The sequence below is a fragment of the Acomys minous genome, assembly GCF_964271855.1.
Source record: "Acomys minous genome assembly, chromosome: 7".
Taxonomy (NCBI): domain Eukaryota; kingdom Metazoa; phylum Chordata; class Mammalia; order Rodentia; family Muridae; genus Acomys; species Acomys minous.
Window position 1 is genome coordinate 11724817 of NC_140488.1, and position 25081 is coordinate 11749897.

Genomic DNA, 25081 nt, shown 5'->3' on the forward strand with positions numbered 1-25081 from the left:
TAATCGTACTCTTGTTTATTTGATACTGTAAGTTTTTTGCAGGAATCAAAGGAAAGGGAAACCAAGCAGGTCAGTAAATTTAGAGGCTCAAATACAATGTCATATACAGTGTATCTGGGTCTCCAGAAGACTTACAAATAAATAGTATCAATATTCACAGTTCAAACTGTATATCAAAGTATGATTACATCCGGATGGATGATAAGGCTAACTTGTATACCATCTGTATGTTAATGTCTTTATGTAGAATGTGATACTCATATTGGTGCTACTTAATTTGAATTAAAAATACTAAGAAATGAAACAGCTTTATCAATGAATAAGAGGGAAATTTTTCAGAAGATGAAGTACAGATAGCCAGTGATGTGAAATTTATTCAGTGTAACCACCAGCCATCATTAAAATGTTTTTATTTAAGATTTTTGTGACAGCAGATTTCTTAATAGTACTAGTTACTCATGAAAACACAGGCTTCTAGAGTTCTGGGCTTAATTAAGAAGATTGAGGAAGGCCTAAATAAAGTTTGGTTAAAGAAGATGCTTTAGCTCAAAGCAAATAAATGGAAAATTTTTCATAGATGTTTTAAATTTTTGTGTGACTATTTGCCTGAGCACACATACACTGTTTGGGTCCCGGGTGCCTAAAAAAGTCAAAAGTGGGTATTGATTGGTTCCCCTGGAGCTAGAACTACAGATATTTGTGAGTCAACATGTGAATGCTGAAAACCAAAGCTGGGTACTGTGCAAGAGATGTAATGCTCTTAACTCCTGAAATTGCTATATAGGTCTCATTTTTTTTAATTTTAGCATGGCTAAGTTTGGTGTTTTGTTTTTAACAGAATTCATATTTATTGATTTAAAAGTATAGAATAACTTAAAAAAGCAATAACTCTTGTACAGTATTTGACTATTCAGACATATGGTTGTGACATTCTATATTTGCAGTCATACTCAGAAACACAAAATTTATAAATATTGGACATGTTTAGTATTAATTTGCAATACTTGTTTTTTAATTGCTAGGCTAGATGAAAATTTCTTTTACAAAATAGAGGCCCATAATATATAAAACTAGATTTTCCTACACAATACTACATTATAAAATATGATAGAGTATAAAAATTACAAATTTAGATTTCACAACTATAAAATATAGTTTAACATGAATTTGAAATTATAGTACTGAATATGCTTCATGCAGTTTCTCCCATTGGTTATATCTTACACAGAACATGATGGAAATTATTGTTGGGCAAAATGTATACAACTGAACATGGTGGTGTAGACCTGTAATAATAGACTCAGGATACCAAATCAAGAAGATTCTTGCTACAAGTCCAGTTGGATTAAATGACAAGTTCAGAACCTGCTTTTTCTACATAGCGAAACTTCGTCTTGAAACTGAAATAATTAACTCTGTAAAATAGTTATGGAAGTGCTTCATTAAGAAAATAATCTTTTCATGTTATAAATGCATAGAAATATCCATCAGTTCTACAAGACTATCCCTAACTCTTACAAACTATGAATCTGTATTTTCAGAATTAAAAAGGCTAAGTGGCTTTAATTTTAATTAGCATAATAACCTCCAAATATATTCAGGTTATTATATATGCCAATACTCAAATTTTTTTCTTATATTAGAACAATAATTAAGATACTTTTGTATTCAGCAGTTACTGCTTACATGTGCATATACTTCGACATCTATAAACAAAAATACAAATGAATGTAATAGAAGAAAGATGTTTTATTATCTCATTAACTATGAAAATATTATTTTCTTTTTTATTAATTTATTCTTGTTACATCTCAATGGTTATCCCATCCCTTGTATTCTCCCATTCTTCCCTCCCTCCAATTTTCCCCTTATTCCCCTCCCCTATGACTGTGATGGAGGGGGATTTCCTCCCCCTGTATATGCTCATAGGGTACCAAGTCTCTTCTTGGTGACCTGCTGTCCTTCCTCTGAGTGCCACCAGGTCTCCCCCTCCAGGGGACATGGTCAAATATGGGCCACCAGAGTACGTGAGAAAGTCATATCCTACTCTCCACTCAACTGTGGAGCATGTTCTGACCATTGGCTAGATCTGGGTAGGGGTTTGAAGTTTACCGCCTATATTGTCCTTGGCTAGTGCCTTGGTTTGAGCGGGACCCCTGGGCCCAAATCTACATATCATAATGTTCTACTTGTAGGTTTCTAGGACGCTCTGGATCCTTCTACTTTGCTATTCTCCCATGCTTCTCTCATCTAGAGTCCCAATAGGATGTCCTCCCCTCTGTCCCAGTTTCCTGGTAAGTGAAGGCTTTCATGGGACATGCCCCTTGGGCATGTGGTGTTGCTTGAATTTTTTACCTTAGCCATTCTGATGGGTGTAAGATGGAATCTCAGACTTGTTTTGATTTGCATTTCCCTAATGACTAAGGAGGTTGAGCATTTCTTTAAGTGCTTCTCAGCCATTTTGATATTCCTCTGTTGAGAATTGTTTAGTTACAAGCCCCATTTCTAAATTGGGTTATTTGGTTTGGTGGTGTTTAATTTCTTGAGTTATTCATATATTTTGGATATTAGACCTTTGTCAGATGTAAGGTTAGTGAAGATCTTTTCCCAGTCTGTGGGCTGTCGCTTTGTTCTCTTGACAGTGTCTCCTACCTTACAGAAGCCTCTCAGCCTCATGAGGTCCCATTTATTAATTGTTGACCTTCAGGCCTGGGCTGTTGTTGTTCTGTTCAGGAAGTTGTCTCCTGTGCCAATATGTTCCAGGCTCTTCCCCACTTTTTCTTCTATCTGACTAAGTGTCTCTGGTTTTATGTTGAGTCTTTAATCCACTTAGATTTGAGTTTTGTGCAAGGTGACAAATATGAGTCCAGTTGCGTTTTTTTACACATCGACCTCCAGTTAGACCAGCACCATTTGTTGAAGATGCTATCCTTTTTCCATTGAATGGATTTGGCTTCTTTGTCAAAAATCAAGTCACCATATGTGTGTGGATTCATATCTGTGCCTTGGATTCAATTCCACTGATCAACCAGCCTGTTGCTGTGCCAGTACCATGCTGTTTTAATTACTATTGCTTTATAGTACAGTTTGAGATCAGGTATGGAGATTCTTCCGGATGATCTTTTATTGTACAAGATTGTTTTAGCTGTTCTGAGTTTTTTGTTTTTCCATATGAAGTTCAGAATTGACCTTTCAATGTCTTTAAAAAATTGTGTACGTATTTTGATAGGGATTACATTGAATCTGTAGATTGCTTTTGGTAGGATGGCCATTTTTACTATGTTAATTCTCCTGATCCATGAGCAAGGAAAATCGTTCCATTTTCTCATATCATCTTCATTCTCTTTCTTCAGAGTTTTGAATTTTTTTCAAACAAGTCCTTCACTTGCTTAGATATTATTTTCTTTGCAAATTTTCCCAAAAATAATTTTATACAATATATTCTAATCAGAGTTTCCCCTCCTTTAGCTCCATCTAGATCTTTCCCACCCACCCTACTGCACCCCCCTTTCTTTATCTTTTTGGAAAACAAACAAGGAAACTAAGTAGGAAACAAACCAGAATTTTTAAAAAACAGAAAGAACATACACACTATAAAAAGACAAAATTGGAAACCATGATATACACTCAAAAGACCAATAAAAAAGTCCCAAAGTAATATGAGACAAAAATATGCAACAAAAGCTTTAAATTTATTTTGTGTTTGCCATCTATTGCTGACTATGGGGCCTGCCCTAAAGTGTAGTTAATATCCCCAGTGATACTCTATTGGAGAAAACAATTGTTCTATACTAGGGGAAATCAACTGAAGATGGCTTCATGGTTAGGGATGGGAGATCTGTCCATTTCACCCTCCCACTCCAGGGACCCTGTCTGACTTGAACATGGGCAGGCTCCATGCGTGCTACCACTATCTTAGTGATTTTATATGTGCATCAGTCATGTTGTCTCTGGACACATTTATCTGAACTGATATCTCACTGTGTTGTCCTTCTAGAGTCAGAAAGTCTTAGAGACGGGAGAATGGCCATAGATGACTCGAGCATCTCCTCTGGTAACATCACTAGCCAGTAGTTCCAGCGCGTAGCCAGAGATGTTGTACATTCATTTCTAGAGGTCAGATTATTGTGAAATGCTAGTTACCATGCATTAAATAATTCAATGGTGTTCACTGAGAATTGTGAAAATAAACTCATTATAACTTGAAAAGATGTTGCATGCCCATGAATCTGGTGCAACTGGGAGGAGAGAGGAGAATGGTGGGAACCTGAAAAGAGAGAAGACTGGTTGCCTCATAGCTGGGACAAGACATCCAGATGCATGTTTAGGAAGGCACTCGAGAATACAAGCATAACTTCAGTTTCCCCTTTCTTTATTTTCCTACAGAAAAGAGTAAATGGCTGAATAGTCTTACTTATGTACTTCACATAGTTTGTGAAGCGCTTTGGATAAGAGTGTGGATTGCTACAACCTATGGGCAGTATGTTTTATAGATCCTGTACCATCCTTCCAAAGAGAGAATACATCACCTGTAAGTTGACTATTGACTGATAGAGTTATTTACACCATTCTATTACCTAAAACAAAGAAAATGTCCTTAGAAAACAAAAGGCATTATCCTAGAGTTACCATTAACACCCAAAGGAAATTAATGTTGACAGGAAGATGAGACAGAAGCATAGAGTATAGCTTAGCAAACTTGGAAACTATTTGAGTTGGGAAATGCAAACACCCCACTTTAAATAATACACTTGGCAGCCAGCCTGAGATACTATGCACATTGAAAAATATACCTGGTAAACTGTTAACAACCTAGAACCCCTAACTGGTATGGACAATGTACAATACCCCACTATAAGCAATAGAATGATTTTCTTCTCCCATTCATTGCAATGAGCCATAGATAGTTTCTCCTGAAACATATATGAGAACATACCGTGGTACAGAGTTAAGGGGACCTATCTGACATAGACTAGCTAACATAGACAACAAAGGAAACTATATTTTCTGAGTGAAATTTTATGAATAACTGCTTTTCTACTAGGTTATGCCTATGCACAGTTGAGTGTACAAAGAATTAATCATACGTATAATGGAAAAAGACAGGGCTATAAACAAAAGGTTGCATAATTCAAACCTGTCAGTCAAATCCAAGAAGTATACAAGCCATGTTCCTTTGCAGCCACTGTTTTTCATGAACCCATAAATGGAAGACCCAACCAGTAGTCAGGGTGCTTCAGTATTGCGTTGTATTGAGTATTGCTTTTCCAAACAAAAACTTCTCTCATGATGCTTAAAAATGCTTTCATCTATGTGTATAACAATAAATTATTAGGAAGTGGCTTAATGCTATGTTAATGTAGCAAAATAATAATCTGTCAAGCCATAGGTTTGTGGCCCAGTAATGGTACCAAGTTAAACCTTGTGGAGTACGCCTTAAATAATTGCACCAGTGAGCATTTCTTGCTAGGCCAGTCATTATTGTAGCTCACAAGATTTCACATCTGGGTAGATTTGATGATTAGTTTTTCCATCTGATCGCATGCATAGCAACCTACAGCAATGCAAACTATTCATTAGGTAGGTTTGTAAATGTAATTGTCCCTCCTTTGTTATTGGAGGTTGTGGTCTGGGATTAGTGTTTCCAGGTTCTTGGACTCTTACTCAAGAGTAAAATAAATGTATATATAGGTTGCAAAGTAGAAAGAATAGCATAAACAAACCAAAGCAATAGTACATTTTTTTTCTATTGTGAATTAATTCCTTGCCTAGCATCCTTTTCAAATTAAATTGCAGTATTATTAGAATGTGGTAATATTTATCTATTAATGTGTATTTTGAGTAATTTACCATCCACTTCTTATTTTATGAGATATATACATATGTCTCATGTATATAAATGAAATAAAAATTATTTGGGGAGCTGGAGAGCTCAGAGGTTAAGGGCACTGTCTTCTCTTCCAGAGGTCCTGAGTTCAATCCCCAGCAACCACATGGTGGCTCATAGCCATCTACAATGAGATCTGATGCCCTCTTCTGGTGGGCAGGTGTACATGCAAGCAGAGCACTGTATGCAAAATAAATATAAATCAATCTTTTTAAAAATTATTCATATCCCACAATGCATGGATGAGATATGTTCTGCTTTGTTTTAACATCTGTTAAGTCAGTGTCCTCACCAGAAAATTAGTTTTTATCTCTAAAGTCTTTAATTGACTGGAGCAGGCCCACTTACAGAATGGAAAATCATCTTCAATACTCAAAGTAAATGATAGTTATATTTAAAATTTACATTTCCAGCATCATTTACATTGGTATTTGTCCAAATACCTAGACATCATAGCCTATAAAACTCAATGTATCAAATTAACCATTACCCTTAGCAAGAACCTAAGGCATTTAAATACTGATTAGTTATATAAGGATAAGCTAAGTGACATTCTTATATACCTGTTGACAAAACCACAAATTGTTACATATAAAACATAATTCTGTCATAAAAACTGCTTTATGTCTTCTGACATTTTTTTCGATCACCAGTCTTTTTCTCCTTTAGCTCGTTTATTTGGCTCTTAGGTCAAGTCTGAAATTCAGGAAAAGTGAATACCATGAGATATTTTCTAGGCTTCCTTTATGTGGATAACATTCAGATATACATACAGTAAAACATAATTTGTAATTATCATTAATACTAAACACTTTTTTCTACTTTATAAAAAAAGAAACTAGAGAATGTATTCATTAATTGATAGGATAAAGTCTGAAATCCGTGAATTGTTTAATTTTTAAATTTTTTAATTTTTTACCCGACATAATACTTATTTAAAACAAGAGGTAGAAACAGAGATAAAGGGTGCATATTACTCTTCCCTGCAATATGCATGCTGTACTGTTCCAGTGTAAGAAGCTGAAACTTAAAAGAAGTTTGTATGATTAATTTAGCGATAATAAAAATTTCCAAAAAGGTAGGAAGTCTTTAAGTAAATTTTCAAAAGAAATCCATCATACTCTCAGCTTTCAAATTCATACTAAATATATTTTTATAATATCATATATATTTTCTCTCTGTGAAATTTCATTATTGTACAGTTTTTCACATATCTTGGCTCATTTTCTATAACTTCTGTGCTGCTGTTTTCCTGGTGGTTCTAGAGATCAAACCCAGGATTTTTAGCATGCATAGTAGGCAACACCCTCAGTTATAATACATTGACTTATTTGATCTGCAGAAATCGTACCCTGTAATACATACCTTGAGTTCTTTCTTAAGAATAAATAGATAAGTTAAATAAATTAGTCTGTACTTGGATGTTTAGTACATAAATAACAGTTTATCCAAAAACACTTATTTTTCATGTTATCTATTATCATAGAATCTATTAGCCTAAAAATGCATATGTTTTACACTCCTTTAGGGGGATCAAGCTACCATTGTCCTGGAAATTTTATGTCAACAGTTAAAATCACCAAAAAATCACCCATATTTCTCTACCATTATTTCATTTTTAAATTATGAATATCTGGTCTTGTTTCATTTAACATTAAGACAAGATAGTGGAAATTGCTCTAGCAGAATGGATTTTGCTGTTTTGCGGGGTTGGTGCTCCAAAATTCAAGCCATTTACAACACAGAATATTAGTATAAAGTTAGATTTCATCTTTAGTCATAGAGGCCAAATTTAGAAAATATCATTTGAATGTTCAATTTATATCTGTGATTTTGAGTCACTGCTTTTAATTTTCTAAATTTACTTTTACATATGCATTTATATTGTTGTACATATATACAATAAACTACATATAGCAAGAAAGATTACAAAACAAATTCTGAAGGTAAATCATTATTTATATCTCATCTCTATCAACCTGAAAACCTCTATCTAGACCTAAAAACAGTTTAACCTCTAAACAACTAAGCTGAATTTTAAAACCAAACTATTGCATCTTCAACCACATCAGAGACTTGAGAAGGAATAAAATTAATTACCTGAGTAAACAGGAAGTGCAATATAGCAGCAAGATAACCAAATGAAAAAATGACAGAGACAGTTTGCTGCCTGAACACTTACCCAAAACTCACTATAATTTTGGAACATCATCTTCAGCCTTCTGGCCAATTATATCTGGCAAACATATCGGCGAAACAGGAACTATTGAGGACTTGCTTACCCTGTCTTGGCAGAGTTTGAGGTAAAATAGTTAGATAAGGTCTTCAAAAACCTCAGAGACCTACAGAATATGGCAATTAAAAATGTTTTTATATTAGGGATCCTTTGAAAATGAGACACGTTAACTCCTGGCAACACCCAGCGTACCTCAGGGAAGATGATCAGCATCAAAGAAGTTCCTTATGGAGATGGCTTCAAATACAGCAAAGCACCTACTGGGCGAAATGTCCTCATTTTGACCACAGAATTCTCACTTGGGAAGCTGCCAACCTGCACTCCCTGTATACTCAGGTAATTAATTTTATTCCTTCTCAAGTCTCTGATGGGGTTGAAGACCAGAAAGTTTAGTTTTACAATTAAACTTAGTTGTTTAGGGGTTAAGATGTTTTTAGGTCTAGATACATGTTTTAAGTTGACAGAGATTAGATTGATAGATACTGAGTTACATTCAGAATTTTAGACTCACCAAGATAGGAAAGATGTTTTCTTCAAGGTTGCCAAATACAAATAGCCAAAACACTATGAATGTAACATTTATATAATTTCTTATTGTTTTGTAGTTCTTGCTGTATGTAGCTTACTGACTCTTCATACTCTTTCAACCTTTCTTCCACAATGCTCTCTGAACCTTGAGAAGAATTTGATGGATATATCCTGTTTAGTTTAGGACTGAGTGTTCTGTGGTCTCTCACTTTCTGCATAATGTCTGGCTGTAGGTCTCTGTGTTTCTCCACATCTGATGCAGGAGGAATCTTCTCTGATGATGGCTGAGGAAGTCACTCCTATAAAGAAGTATAGCAAAAGTAATTTAGGAGTCATTTTATTGCTACATTGCTTTAGTAGCACAGTATTATATTGTTTTCCCCTATGTCCCAGGACTATCTAGTTTCAGATTCTTGGTCATCCAAGCAGCATTAAATATGAATTCCATTTCATGGAGTGAGCCATACTAATGTCACTCATTGTTTAGTTACTCTCACAAGCTTTGTGCCACCATTGCACCTCTGTCTTGCAGACAGGACACTTTTGTAGCTTAAAGATTTTGCATCTGTAGGGTCCCAGAAACCTACAAGTAGAACATTATGGTGGGTGGATCTGGGCCCAGGGGTCCTGCTCAAATAATGGCACCAGCCAAGGACAATACTTACAACCCCTACCCAGATCTAGCCAATGGACAGGACATTCTTCACAGTTGAGTGGAGAGTGGGGACTGACTTTAACACGAACTCTGGTGCCCCATATTTGACCACGTCCCCTGGATGGGGAGGCCTGATGGCACTCAGAGGAAGGATAATAGGTCACCAAGAAGAAACTTGATACCCTATGAGCATATACAGGAGGAGGAGGTCCCCCTCAGTCACAGTCTTAGGGGAGGGCAGTAGGGGGAAAGCGGGAGGGAGGGAGGAATGGGAAGATACAAGGGTTGGGATAACAATTGAGATGCAATATGAATAAATAAATAAAATACATATTTAAAAAAAGATTTTGCATCTGGGCTGGTGTTTATGTGTATCTACTGGTATCATACAGAATAACTTTTTGTACCAAGAACACTAGCCCATAGAGGAGAAGGCTCTATGTAGGCACCAGCTAGACACCTCCATTTTTAAAGAGTTGTGTGGGTATTGTCTTCTGCAAGTTTCTAGAGGGCAACTATAGCCTTGGCAACAGCCTCGATTGGCAGTTCCTGTAGTCATTAACTCAGCTATAATCCATTCCCAGTACAGGAACCTTCATTTAGTAGCAGGAGATATCAAATTGGAACTCTGTCTCTCTTTCTCTTGTCATCTGTCAACTTTATTAGATCACCTTGATCATATGTATGTATTTTGGAAAGCTACCTTAGATGCCTCTTAATTTTACTTATTTCTCCCCATATTTCCTCCCTTGACTTCTTTTCTTCATCCCATTCTCCACTTGATCCTCATGTTCCAGTTGCCCACCACATCCATTCATAGCTATCTATTTGCTTTTCTAGAAGGAACTCTATCACCCCCTAATTCCTTACTGTATACCTAGTTCCTTACTCTAACCTCTGTAGCTTAGTTATCACTGACTTAATATTTTATATTCACATAAAAGTGAAAACTATTGTGTGTGTTTTTATGGGATTAGGTTGTGTCACTCAAGATGAATTTTTTCTGGTTACATCCATTTATCTGCAAATTTTCTGATTTCATTAGAAAGCAGAATAATAATTCCCATTGCAAATGTACCAGATTTTCTCCTTCTGGTGATGAGCATCTAAGTTGTTTCCAATTTCTAGCTATTATTTTTTTAATACATTTTTATTAATTTATACATATTACATCTCAGTTGTTAGCCCATCCCATGTATCCTCCCATTCCTCCCTTCCTCCCATTCCCCCCTACTACTCCCCTCCCCTCCCCTAAGTCTGTGTCTGAGGGGGACCTCCTCCCCCTGAATATGCTCATACGGTATCAAGTCTCTCCTTGGTGACCTATTATCTTTCCTCTGAGTGCCACCAGGCATCTCCGTCCAAGGGACATGTTCAAATATGGGGCACCAGAGTTTGTGTGAAAGCCTACAGACTGGGAAAAGATCATCACCGACTCTTCATCTGACAAAGGTCTAATATCCAAAATATATAAAGAACTTAAGAAATTAAACACCACCAAACCAAATAACCCAATTGAGAAATGGGGCGCAGAGCTAAACAGAGAATTCTCAACAGAGGAATATCAAATGGCTGAGAAACACTTAAAGAAATGCTCGACCTCCTTAGTCATCAGAGAAATGCAAATCAAAACGACACTGAGATTCCATCTTAAACCCATCAGAATGGCTAAGATCAATAACTCAACTGACGCCTCATGCTGGCGAGGGTGTGGAGAAAGAGGAACACTCCTGCATTGCTGGTGGGAATGCAAACTAGTACAACCACTTTGGAAAGCTATCTGGTGCTTTCTCGGAAAAATGGGAATAGGGCTTCCTCAAGACCCAGCTATTCCACTCCTTGGAATATACCCAGAGGATGTACTACCACACAACAGGGACATAAGCTCAACCATGTTCATAGCTGCCTTATTCATAATAGCCAGAACTTGGAAACAACCTACGTGTCCCTCAATAGAAGAATGGATAAAGAAACTGTGGTACATTTACACTATGGAATACTACTCAGCTATTAAAAACAAGGAATTTCCAAAATTTGTGGACAAATGGATTGAACTAGAAATTGTCATAATGAGTGAGTTCACACAGAAGCAAAAAGAGCTAAATGGTATATACTCACTTATATCGAGACACTAGTCCAAGGTGTACGTCCCCATGAAAAACTGTACCTACCAGAATAGTGGGTAAGAGGGGAGGACATCCTATTGAAACTTTAGGTGTGAGAAGCCTGGGAGAAAGAGGAAATGGAAGGATCCAGTGGGTCCTGGAAAACTATAGGCGAGTCTGGGCCCTGGGGTCCTCTGCAAACTGTGGCGACAGCCAAGGAAAAAATAGGCAGTAAAAACCTTGAACCCCTACCCGGACTAGCCGATGGACATTCTCCACTGTTGAGTGGAGAAGGAGATCTAACTTTCTAGCTATTATTAATAAAGCAGCAATGCACATGGTTTAGCAAGTGTCTCTGGTAGGATGAAGGGTCCCTTGGATATATACCCAAGAGTGATGTAGCTGGATCTTGAGGTAGATTGATTACCATCTTCCTGATGAACTATCACACTGATTTTCATAGTGACTGTACAAGTTTGCACTCCCACCACTAATGAATGAATGTTGCCCCTACTCCATATCTTTTTTAGAATAAGCTGTCATTTGTGTTACTGATCTAAGCCATTCTGAATTGTATAAGATGAATCTCTAAGTAGATTTGATTTGTATTTCCCTGATTACTAGGAATGCTTAACATTTCTATGTTTCTCAGCTATTTGTGTTTCTTTCGGAAATTTTGTTTAGATCTATAACTCATGTTTTAAATTTGGTTGTTTTGTTTATATACAGTTTTTTTAATTCTTTATTCTTTGAATATTAGCCCTTTATTGGATATGTGGTTTGTAAAAATCCTTTTCCATTCTTTATGGTGTAGGTTTGTCTAAGTGATGATATTTACCATGGAGAAACTCTTATGTTTCCAGAGGCCCCATTTAATCAGAAAGTCTTTTCCTGTGCATACTTTGTCAGGCTATGAATTGTTATAGTTCATTCTGTCGTCCTGTTGCAGCTGGGTAGGTCTGTTTATTTACTTCTTTCCTTTAACAGCTTACAAAGAAACTTTCTGGAGCCATGAATGCTAGACCACAGAAAAGAGGATGTCAGGTTATACCAGCTTGAAATGCCCCATATGTCGTGTCTTCAGCAATCGAATCACACAATAAACCCCTGAGAAGCAACCAAGGACTATGCTGATAGCTTATATTATTTTGAAAGCCACTTGGACTTCCCTAACCTGCCATTTGAGGTAAGGTTTCTTATGACTGGTATTGGAATTTTTATTAGTCTGTTATTCCTGTAGGAAGCATTGTCAGCCCATGAGGCATAATTTCTTTTTAGAGAATATATATGTATATTTAATACGTTTATGTATATTTTCTTCTGAATATGAAATAATAGAATTCCTTCAGACTTTATCAAACAGCCTTAATGTTATTTGTCACTAGTCCTTCCTTCTCCATCCATCATGTTGATCTCCCTCCTTCCTCATCTGTTAGAGTTCCCTCCCTGATAGTTCATTTTCTACTTTATATTCTTCTAGTCCCATAATCACACACATGTGTACATACACACACACACACGCCCTTATGGTTCATGTATACTTTCCTTGGTTCTCTGCTTATTTCATGTTGTATGCTGACATGCGAGAATTTGAAGCTAGGCATCACAGATGAGCAAGAAAATGCAGGTTGTTTTGTTTTGTTTTTCTGCTTCTTGATTACTTCACTCGTCAATTGAGTTTTTTATTAAATACTGAAGATCACTTCTACTTCTAAATGAATTTTTTACCATTTTAACACATAATTGTATTTCAGCTTATGAATATAACATTTTACTAAGTGATTACAATTAGCATTTCTATATTCTTATTTCTTTGTTATGCAAACTTAAGTTCTAATTATTCATGAAATATATCATAAGTTATTCTCCCACCTTACTTTGGAGTACAAAAGCTCATCCTTCTATATGATTTTGATATTATCTAACATCTATGTTAATGTTTGTATTAGTATTTGTGTGTTTATGTATGTGTGGGGATATTGTGATGAGTGTGTGTGTGTGTGTGTGTGCGTGCGTGTGTAAGTATGTGCACTCATGCACGAATATGGATGCCATAGAAGGGTATTAGGTGCTTTGCTTTGTCACTCTGCTTTATTCCCTTTAGATAAGATATATCACCAAATCTGATGTTGATGACTGTATGCCTGAGAAATCCTCCTGTCTAGGTCTTCACCAGCTCTATAGAGTTACAAATTTATGTGTGGCCGTGCTCAGCTCTTTATGTGGGTGCTGGAGATTTGATCTCAGATCTTTATGCTTGTACAGCAAGTGTTATTACATGTCCAGTGATCTCTGCATGCAAATACCAGTGTATTAAAATATTTTAAAGACTTTAGTAAAAGAGATTAAACTAGACAAGTACTCTACCACTGAGTCACATCCTCTGTTCCAATATCAGTGTTTTATGGTAACAAGAAAGGAGTATGAATTGAGGAAAACTAATCAATTTTAACTTCGAATTTTTTTACAGAATGTGAATAATTATCCACATAATTAAGTTGTATCTGATTATTCAATGAAAATAATTGTGTTCTTGATATAAGATATATTTTTACACTTCTGAGTTAATGTTTGTAGATGTTCTATCAATAATTATAGTTGATCATTATTAATTGTACCTAATTTTTTCTTTTTTTAAATTTTATTTTATTAATTTATTCATATTACATCTCAATGGTTATCCCCTCCCTTCTTTCCTTCCATTCCTCCCTCCCTCCCATTTTCCTCTTACTCCCCTCACCTATGACTGTGCCTGAGGGGGACAGAGTGGGCAGCCTTGCCTTGTTCCCGATTTTAGAGGAATTTCCTTGAGTATCTCACCATTAACTTTGATTTTGGCTATTGGCTTGCTGTATATAGCCTTTATTATGTTGAGGAAAGTGCCTTGTATCCCCGATCCCTCCAAAACTTTAAACATGAATGGGTGTGGATTTTATCAAATGCTTTCTCCTCATCTAAGGAGATGATCATGTGGTTTTTTATTTTCAGTATGTTTATATGGTGGATTACATTGATGGATTTCTGTATATTAAACCATCCCTGCATGCCTGGAATGAAACCTACCTGGTCATGGTGAATGATATCTTTGATCTGTTTTTGTATTTGTTTTGCAAGTATTTTATTTAGTATTTTTGCATCAATGTTCATAAGAGAAATTGGTCTGAAATTCTCTTTCTTTGTTGGGTCTTTGTGAGGTTTAGGTATCAATGTGACTATGGCCTCATAGAATGAGTTTGGTAATATTCCATCCATTTCTATCTTTTGGAGTAGCTTGAAGAGTATCGGTATTAGTGCCCTCTTGAAGGTCTGGTAGAATTCTGCACTGAAACCATCTGGCCCTGGGCTTTTTTTGGTTGGGAGACTATCAATAATTGTACCATATTTTATGCGTACCCATTTAAAGCTTTTCATTATGCCCATTGATTCATAATTTTAGTTTGAAGTTTCTATGTAATTAAGCATTATCATCTTTTCATTTGTTGCTAACTTGCTACATTAAAACAAAGTCATAAGCCACATTCACTACTTAACACCTCAAAATTTCCCCTAGCCCAAGTATAAATGGTAACAAAAGCCTGGGTATATATTTCCATATACAATCTATCTAAACTTTTGTTGTATCTGACTAGACCATTTTTGTGCTAACCCAGTGCAGGTATCCACAACTGCTGAGAGAGAGTTAATGCAATGTCTGTGTCCTGTTCAATAGATGCTATTTTTCCAGCCTTTGTCTCTGTCTTCTGGATCTTACATTTTTTTTCCTAAACCCTATTCTGTACTGTTCTCTGAGCCTTAGACAGGATGGTATAAATGCCTGTAGTCCTGAGAACAGATTCTCAGTACCTGGTTCAGGCATGAGTTCCTACAGTCACCATTGTTCTCTGCAAGGAGAGACTTCTCTGACTAAGAATGAATGTAGCATTTGTTTATGGGTATAAACACACATAATTAGAAGATAGTTTGATATTATGTAAATTTAGCTATAAAAAAGAAACACAGTATTCAGTCCCTTCCTAAGACCTGTGACTTTCCCCAGCAAGTTTCTTTGATCAGGTTTATAGTAACAGGTGTGAATATCCTTCTGTTTAGCAGGTGTAAAATCTACTCAGAGAGCAGTTGGCTACCCTCATAATAGTATTGACTCCATTGCACAACTGAGCACACCAAGCCTAACAGGATGGTCTTTTACTCCCTATGGTTTACACCTGAGGAAGTAATTGGTGCTTTTTCTTTCTAGGTATCCTGCCTGCATGGTTTCTTCTAGATTATGCAAGCTCGTCAGCCAAGAGGAGTCATCCAATTTAGTTCCAGCTTGATTTTCTTTATACCACGTGCAATGTCTTCAACAACATTGTCTTATCATTTAGTAATATTGTGCAACTAAGAGGAACAGCAAAAGTCTGCATTGTTTAGGGTGGCTCTGAGAACTTTTTCACTAACAGATCAATAGAGATATCCAATTCATTGAACTGGGTTTTGTTTGATTAATTGATTGACTGATTGATTGATTATTCAAGGATTCTAGAGCACTTTTTTCCTTCTTTAGAGTATCTCACTTCCAACTCCCTTTGTTGTGCTTCAGTTATCTAACTTTAGTTGCCAAATTTTTTGCATTCTCTATTTTATTGAAAATAGTTTTTTAATACAGTACATTCTGATTATGCTTTCCCCAAGTCCTCCAAGGTCCTCCCCACCCATTGAAATCTACATTCTTTCTTTCTCCCTCTTTAGAAAACAAGCAGCCAACTAAAAATAACATAAGAATAGATGAGGTTAAAAAAAATCCAGAATCGAACAAAGCAAACAAAAGAGGCAAAGAAAAAGCACAAGAAACACACACACACAGAAATCCCATAAAAAGCACAAAATAAGAAACCACAATGTATAAGCAAAATACATTTAGCCTCTTATAAGGCTAAAACAAAATCCTCAGACAAAGCTTCATGAGGCAAAAAACAAAATGCCAAATATGCCACTGAGTCTCTTTTGAATTGTCCATCTACTGCTGGGCATAGAGTCTGCTTTTAGGTGTGGTTTGTATACCCAGTGAGACTTTATTGAGGAAAATGAAATTTTCCTTTTCTTCCAATGTCCAGATTTTTGTCATTGTTGAAATGAAGCTGAATGTCTGGTGTCTTTTTGTTTTATTTTGTTTTGTTTCAAAACTTTAAAATTTCATTTTAGACTATACTAAATCTAAATCACTTTATCACAGCATTGAGCCACATAGGATCATTCGTATATATTTTGATTTCCTTTCACTGACTTTTATATTTAGAACAAATTAGAAAACTTTTAAAGAATCCAGACTAATTATTAACAATTCCATTCCTGATTATTTCATTTTTCTAATTTTTATAAAATATATTTTTATTTTATTGAAAATAGATTTTTTCATACACTATAATATTTTATTCTTTGAATAAATTTCTATTCAATTTTTAAAAGATTTGTATAGAAAAAGATTACCTTTTCATTACCTTTCTTTTTCTTCGTTTGCTAAGATACAAGGGCTTTTCATCTTCATTAGTTAATGAAAAAAAAAATGAGGACATGACAACTCCAAGGTATAGTTGAGAAGGTTTTTTGTAGATAAAACCGAGACGTGGCCAGAGGTATTTGGAAGGGTCTAAGCTGAACTGGGCCATGAGAGGAGAGAGAAATGGAAAACAGTGAGAAAGGAAGAGAAGAGAGACATAACAAAGAATAGTACTAGAAACCCAAACACCAAAAGGACCAAGAAACCTTGTATCTAAAATGACTGAGTTATATTGGGATCAACCAATGGATGGCAAATAGAAGCCCAGCCCCTAGGAGGGAGAGGTTTAGGGTAGGAGGCTGGGTGAGAAGTACAGGGAAGAGTCACAGGTGAGACTTGTCCCAGTTTTCTTTGAAACCTAACAACTAGAATGTTTTGAATTGTTTACATTAATCCCATTATCTCTTGAAGCTGAAGTATTATACATCCTCATAGTCAGACATTGTATGGAACAGATCAGACAGCCTTTGCATTTGACTTTGTCACTCTCTTTGTATTGGTTTCTTGGAACTCTGCAATAAATCCATATCCTTCAATAAATTTTTGAAATGAATTTACTGCCATTTGGGATAGATTTCTGGTTACAGTTTACAAGGACCCAAACTCATATAAAATGATTCACTGTAGATGTAGACCTTAACATCTTCTTAAATTTTTAAATTTTTTTGTAAAATTATGTCTATGGATAAATAAGGATTTACTTTCCCCATAATTCTCTCTAGAAACTTAATGTGAGAAGATTTCTATAATTCTTGCCGGTTACATAAGAAAAATAGGTACCGTATTGCTATTTCAATGTGCTTTTCTCTAATTCTCATTATGTTTGAGCAGCATTTCATGTGTTTATGGCTTGGTTGTTCTCTATTAACTTTTATATCATTTGCGCATGTTACCATTTTCATTTTAAAAGTTGGTTAAAATTTGCATATGGTGTTCATTGCAATCTGTCTGTAATGTGTGTTGTAGAGTGATTTTTATCTCATCTGTTATGTCATTTGGTATATTGCATTTCTTTCCATTTAACACATTTTAATTTATAACGTATTATATTTTTTAATTTATTGCGTGTAACTTCTTCCCTTAGACAACTATCCTCTATCCAGATTTATACAAGTTATTCTAAATTTTAGCTAATATTTATTGTTTTACTTTTCATACTTAGATCCTTAATCATATGTATTTAATTTTATATGTTGGAAGATAAGAGTATAAATTAATTTTCTACATGATTTGTATGATTTCTGCACCATTGAAACAAATTATACTTTCCTCACTGATGTAAAAAACATATTTCTATGTATTTTGAACTATATTATGTACTTCCCATTTTGATTCAGTCATTTATTTATATGTCAATTCTCTGTCTATATTATAGTATTATAATTTCACTACACACTTTAAATATTACTAGGCAAATATTTCTTCATTATTTTTCAAAGTTATTTTATAAACGTTAAAACCATTTATGCAGTTCCATAAATGAATCTTTGTCTTTCAGGATCTGTGCAGATCACAAATGATGCACTCACCTTGAAAATTAAGGGGACTTTAAGAAAAGGACAGATGTAGATGAGATAAAGGTATGGTTAATCACTATCGGGCTAGCTGTAGCAAGAGGCCATGGCTACTTCTCAGTCAGAGGTTTGAAGGAAAGGTAGAGAATGCTTCAGTCCTGTGACACAGTTGCCAACAGGGCTCTTTTGTAAAGGCCCACAGGCTGTCCATGACAACTGGATATGCAGAGTTCAGGGAAATAAATACCCTGACTGTACTCAACCCTCACTTCCAGAATTCTTGCCTTACAGGCTATACTGAAACAGGAAGCAGGAAACAAGAGGAGGGGTACATGCCCTACATATCAATCAGCATCCTGGCACACAAAGCAGGATAGAGAAGTGAGAATAAATTTAGAGGACCAGACCAGATGGAGCATATCTAATTCAGAGCCCACTGAAGTCATGGTCCAAAATCATATTCATTTAATGTGTATTAATTGTGAAGACAGATTCTGCAGGGTAAAGTCTCTGGTAGAAGGAAACTTCACAAATGTGAAGACTACAAAAGTTAAGGAACAAACAAATGTCAGTGAGGGATAGACTCACTGTGGAGAACTTCTAAAATCATGACTATGAATGGCGGCGGGCTTATTCACATACATTGATCTGTAGCCAAAGACTTTAGCCACATCAGGGCATGACCCTGAAGTTTTATTTAGATTTGCTACGTAAGCTAGTGTATGTATCTAAAATATGTATCAAAATCATTTTCCAAAATGCACCAATTTATACTCACTCCAAAGTAATTGAAACTGCCCATTTCACTGTATTTCTGGTAGCTTGGAAAATAGGTTTTTTGAAAATGACTGATTCTTGACTAAGTAAACGCAAGTCTTAGTCCATTCATGTTAATACAATAGAATACATGATATTAATTAATTGATAAAGAACAAAAATGTTTCTGATAGCAGCCTATTCTGCATAAGTGATACACTCTTGTCTTCCTGGGATAGAAAGGACAAAATGAAATGTTCCCTCAAACTTGTTTTATCAGACCATAACAATTTAAAAGTTTTTCTTTAAATGTTCATTAAAATTTATTCACTTGTTTTGTGTGTGTGTGTGTTTGAGAGAGAGAGAGAGAGAGAGAGAGAGAGAGAGAGAGAGAGAGAGAGAGAGAGAGAGAGAGAGAGAAATATGACTCAGCTCCCACCTTCTACCTTCATTTTGTGTTCTATGAATCTACCTTAGGCCCTAAGTACTACTATAGAGCAAGCATCTGCTAAGTATTTTCCCAGACCTTTTAAGGCCCCTTAAAAGGCCCCAAAATTTAAAACTAGCACATGAGCAACTCATTTAAACAAGTTCAAACTTTATCATAAAAGTATCTTTTTTTGATTGCATGTCCTTAAATAATGTATGATAACACTTGTATTTCATTGTCATAGGAAATTGGTGTAATTTTTCATTAGATTATGTAGTGGATGTTGCCTAATGTCAATTGCATTGCCCTTTCAGGAAAGAGGCACCTCCTACAACTTTCAGTGTGTGTCAGGTAGTTCTGAAGTTTTTCCAGAAGGGTATGCCTCTCCCTTAAGTCAGCTTTATTCCAGTGAATGGTCAATGACGGGTTAAATTCCTGGCATCAGTTTTAAAGTGAAACACTTCTGAAAGACTATGTCATCTCTAATGCATTCCTGGGAAGAAAGAGTCAGTCAAACATCTGCTTTCATCATAGACTACAGCTACTAACACCAAAGCACTTGCCAGTTAGACTTTCCCATGAAGATTATCAAGTCTGAGTGTATTTCAGAGACAGGATGTTAGTACAATACAGCATTTACTTAGTGGTACACTTACATATTTAACTCTGTAGTCTACATGTGTTTAAAATATTTCTATTGCTGCTATTTGATTTTGTCTATAGTACTTTAATGTTTTTCTTAACTTAATAACAGTTACTCCTGTGCATTATTGTCACTGTTGCACCAGTGGGTGTATCCTGACAGGCTGTTCTTTTTGTACTCCCAGGATTCATAGCTGGGTAAGATAGGTGGTTACTTTTCTTTTGATAGCATTCATAGAACCTTCTAGCACCATAAATAGCTATCCAGTAGGGATGAAACTTCTAGGTCAATACAAGATTGGTTTCCCCATGTTGTATGACTCAAATACATTATATTTTCAGAATTTGAATTTTACTGTCAAATTCTAGAGATTCACAAAGAACAGTGCTAATAGTTCATAATATTTGGGGTCAGTGAGACCTCAACTTACCAACAGCTTCAAAGGAAGCAACCTTTTCCTGGCAGTGGGATTTTGGTAGCTTCTGGTGACTATTAGGGGCATTGTAGCCCTAGCATAGAGTAACATCATTTAAAGCCCTTTTATGTACGTATGTTTATACTTGAGGAATCATGAATGCTCATATTAATTTTTCAAAGGATCTTTGGTGGTTAGTTATATATTTTAACTTAAAGCCATTTTTAAATTTTTCTCGCTATTTTTATTCTTTGGCTTGTTTTTGCTGTGAAGGGACAGAGCCAACATCCCTGCATGTACTAGACAAGAAAATTTATACCTGTGTCACACCTGGAGCCAAGTTCTATTCCCCCAAAAAATACTAACTTTAGTATTTACTAATGTTAGATGTTATTCTCTGTTTTTAATAATAATCCTATGTAAATTTTCTATGTGGACGGAAATAAAGGACTGATTCTGATTTCATGATTCCAACTAAACATTCAATCTGACTAACAAGATACCATCCCACTTCCCCTTAATGGCTCCCATGTTTTCTTCCCAACTCTGGCTCAAATTCATAATATTTACTTTCACACGTGTGTACGTGTGCATGTTTGTTTTTATGTGTGTTTGTGTGTATGCATTCTCTCGTAAGACCGTTTAGCTTACCAGACACAGAGAGCTGCCTAGGTTTACAGTAATGCTAGGTATGAATTATCTCCTATTAAGTGCACCTTAAGTCTCATTACTTAACTGTTGGTTACCCCCAAGATATAAGGTACACTACAGCATTCTTGGGTATACCCTGCTGTGCTAATCATTCTTATAGTTCATAGGCTTTTTATCTGGATTGGACTTTTAATGCTTTTCTGTCTTCTCAGGTTATATATAACATCTTCAGATGCTATGAGAGCTAATGCTTAGGGAGGAGGCTTCCTAATCAGTTCCAGCTTGATATCTGTAAGTTGTATGTTTGAAATGTGTGATATCTTAAGCAATAATCTTGCCTTCAAGTGCTCAGAAACTACCAGTGGGGCCAAACACAACACACAAGCACACACACACAAGAGTGGGAAAGGGGGGAGGGAAACCTTAGGATTAACTTTTGAGTTCTATATATGAGCCCTGAACAGAATTTGGCAATTCATTTTACTTTTCACATTTTTTTTCTTTTTACTAAGAATTAGAGGCAAGTGCATATTTTGTGTGAATTAAAATAGTTATTTAATCCCAGTACCTCAGTTTCTTCTTTGGGAAAGTAGAAATAATAATAGCTATTCTGTGATTATTTTGTGAATACCAAATTAACTGGTACACATTACATCTTAGAAACATACGATGTAACACTTCAAGTATATAATATATGGAGGCTATTATGTAATGCATTTCATTCAGTCATTTAATTTGGCTAGTCTCTTCCATTATTTCCCAGTAATATTAGACATCAGTAGTCAAACAACAATTAATCACTGGCATCAGTCTCATAATTCTTAAATAGCTAGCTTGTATCATATTTCAGCCATTGTACTGGTTTGCTGAACCAAAATTGATGAGTGAAACTATATGATCTCTGCTTAGTAGTACCTTCAGTTATACTGAGTGTTGAAAGATATTTAAATAGTATACAATCAGATGTCCAATTATAAGTTACAAATTATATGAAAAGGAAAGAACTCTCTTAAATGTATGAGAGAAAACAATATATGTACCAACCCAATAATTACCCCTTGTTTAATGTTAAATATAGGAGTAATAGGGACAGACAATAATTAAGATATGTAAGGGGAAAAGTGGGATTAAGAAGCAGTGTGTACTACTGGAAAATGATGTTGTCTAATACCTGTTATGAACATAGGTTCCAGGATCACATAGACTTGACCATGAATAAAGCGCCCAATACCGAGGTTATAAACCTCTATTGCTGGTGATTGTGAGATACATGTAATTTATTATTAGCACAAATCTGTATGCACAGAAAGTATTAAATAATTGTTATTTATTATTACACAACATTTTCTACTCCCTCAAGATTTTAACTGTTTGTGCTTTTCTACTACTTAATTGTATCTGTTTTGCCTAGGCACATCTGCAAGGCAAACATTAATAATCATATTTTTAAATATGAAATACAATAGGCAGAAGAGTGAATGACATGTGCCCAAAACTACAGTGTGAGTGAAATATGATTTTTACAAGAAATTACATTGCTACCTTCTCTAGTATTACATTTGAATTGCATTTATTATAATTGATGCCCCTTTTGTCTCCCTCTTCCATATTACCTGTAGTAACTAATCTCCTGTTTATCTTCTTCTCCTTTTTCAGACTTCTTACGAACTACCATTTTCTTTTCTTCCACCTTGGCTTCTCTTCACATAAATTGTTTCTCTACATAAACAAGGCAGTGTTAAGTTGACTTGGGTAAACATTCCTCCGGGCTTATCTCAGTTTAAAAATCTATCTACCTTCAGTCAGGTGTGGTGGTGCATGCCTTTCATCCCAGCACTAAGGAGGCAGAGGCAGGTGGATCTCTGAGTTCGAGGCCATCCTGGTCTACAAAGAGAGTTCCAGGAGAGCCAGGGCTATTATACAGAGAAACTATGTCTTGAGAAACAATATTATTATTATTATTATTATTATTATTATTATTATTATTATTATTATTATTATTATTATTATTATTATTATTATGAGATTTACTCTGGAACAGAACAATGTCTACAACTGTCATACCATGACACTTACATGGAAAAAAACAAATATTTAGGATTAGCAGAATAAATAAGAACAAAGAACCAGATTTTTAAAAAAATTTTAAATAGCTCACAGAATAATATTACTGTCTATTTACTCACAGTTCTATTAGTTGTGAATCATTTGTTTTCATTATTAGCTGTGTGGAAAGAACTGGACATAATTGGGCATGGCTGCTTTGCAAAGCTTTTTGCAAAAATGAGATTTGAATTCAGACTGAAGTTTTTAGTTTTGGCATTTTATCTGGTATGTCTGAAAAACTACTTCTTTCTACATCTTTACCTTGATGCAAACAGCATTTATAAGCAGCTGGAATGCTGGAAAAGTATTTTTGGATATAAAATATCATCTAGATTTTCCATACTCAAAAAAGTAACAGATATTTGGATGGATGGATGGATGGATGGATGGATGGATAGATAAGAGGTGTGTCTTGAGTAATCTATTATTTAAGTCTGATCATATGCCTGGTTTATCCATAGTATACATAAGCTATTCTTTGTTTTAGGTAGCATTCTTTAACTTCAGGCAAACAAAATCTGACCTTGGGCAGGAATTTCTGATTCCTTGTGGAAGAGCTTTCAGAATAGAAAGTACCTTTATTGGGCAGCCTTTTTAGTATCCAGAGGAAAACTTGTTCACCCACTGTGTTTACAAAACTTTTACGTGAAACTCAATGAGGCTGCAATTTTGTAGCTTGATTGTTTTTAATGGCTAGCAGAACCATATGAATGTTAATCTCAACAGAAATAATGTGAAATGGATTATAAATAACTTAACATGAAAAGGATGTAAGCAAAATAATGAATTGCTAGTAGATGCTGAACTCCAGTAAATGGTTTAATTTACTTTACCTCATCTATGTTTGTGTCATGTTAAGGTCCACTGAATGTATACCCTTATAAATATAATAAAGTCTACATAGATAGATTTTCTAGAGATCATCATTGCTTATATGGATATATACTATATGGAGCTTATGAAAGTTTATGCTCTATTTTTCCATTGTTTTATTATTAAGATTATAATGTAATGGTATCATTTCTTTCTGCCCTTTTTTCCCTCCAAATTATTCCATATGCCCCTCCTTGCTCTCTTTCAAATTCATTTCCTCTTTCTTAAAATATTTGCATATGTATGTATATACAGATATTCCAAAATATAACCTCAATATGAATAATATTACTCATATTATGACTTTATGCCTGATTGTTTGGTATTGGATCTCTAATTGGAGTTAAATTCCATGGAGAAAACGGTTTCTTCACTCTCATAATTCCTTCATAGTCTGAGGTTCTTTGTGTAGAGTGGATGCCTCATGGGCTTTACTTCATCTGTTCAGGCATGGATATTGTTGTCCTTGTTCAGCTCATGTTTAGGGAGTCATGTTGGTGAAAATTTAGGAATGTAGCTTCTGACATTGCTAGGAAACACAGTCTCACAGCACACTCCCAGATACTTGGCTTTAATCATCTTTCTGAAACCTTTTCCTTAATAGTGGTGCTTTATTTAATGGTGGAATGCCACTTTTTCTAGAGACCTGTAAGATTTTTTTGTTTTTTTTTTTTCATTTTTTTAGTTAAAAATAGATTTTTATTCATACAATATATGCTGATTATAGCTTCCCCTCCCACAAC

The 25081-nt window shown here is 35.2% G+C and overlaps 1 protein-coding gene and 1 long non-coding RNA gene across 7 annotated transcripts in view; one reads left to right on the forward strand and one right to left on the reverse strand.

The window, feature by feature from the left end:
- Positions 1-25081, reverse strand: part of SLITRK2 (SLIT and NTRK like family member 2) — a 79878-nt gene continuing 54797 nt past the window's right edge. For 2 of the 5 annotated variants that reach the window (XR_014780793.1, XR_014780794.1), the window contains 2 exons: positions 16881-17050; positions 8453-8950 (listed from right to left, as the gene is read on the reverse strand). The gene's annotated coding sequence lies outside the window, so the exon portion shown is untranslated. Of the gene's footprint in view, positions 6584-8452; positions 8951-16880; positions 17051-25081 lie in introns of those variants that run through there. The other 3 variants (XR_014780791.1, XR_014780792.1, XR_014780790.1) reach the window with 3 other exon arrangements.
- LOC311602595 overlaps positions 4421-25081 on the forward strand; it is a 27023-nt gene continuing 6362 nt past the window's right edge. Inside the window, exons 1-6 of one of the 2 annotated variants that reach the window (XR_014780796.1) lie at positions 4421-4531; positions 8267-8459; positions 12399-12597; positions 18449-18530; positions 21572-21650; positions 23016-23165. This is a non-coding gene — a long non-coding RNA (uncharacterized lncRNA). The remainder of the gene's footprint in view (positions 4532-8266; positions 8460-12398; positions 12598-18448; positions 18531-21571; positions 21651-23015; positions 23166-25081) is intronic. The other variant, XR_014780797.1, reaches the window with a different exon arrangement.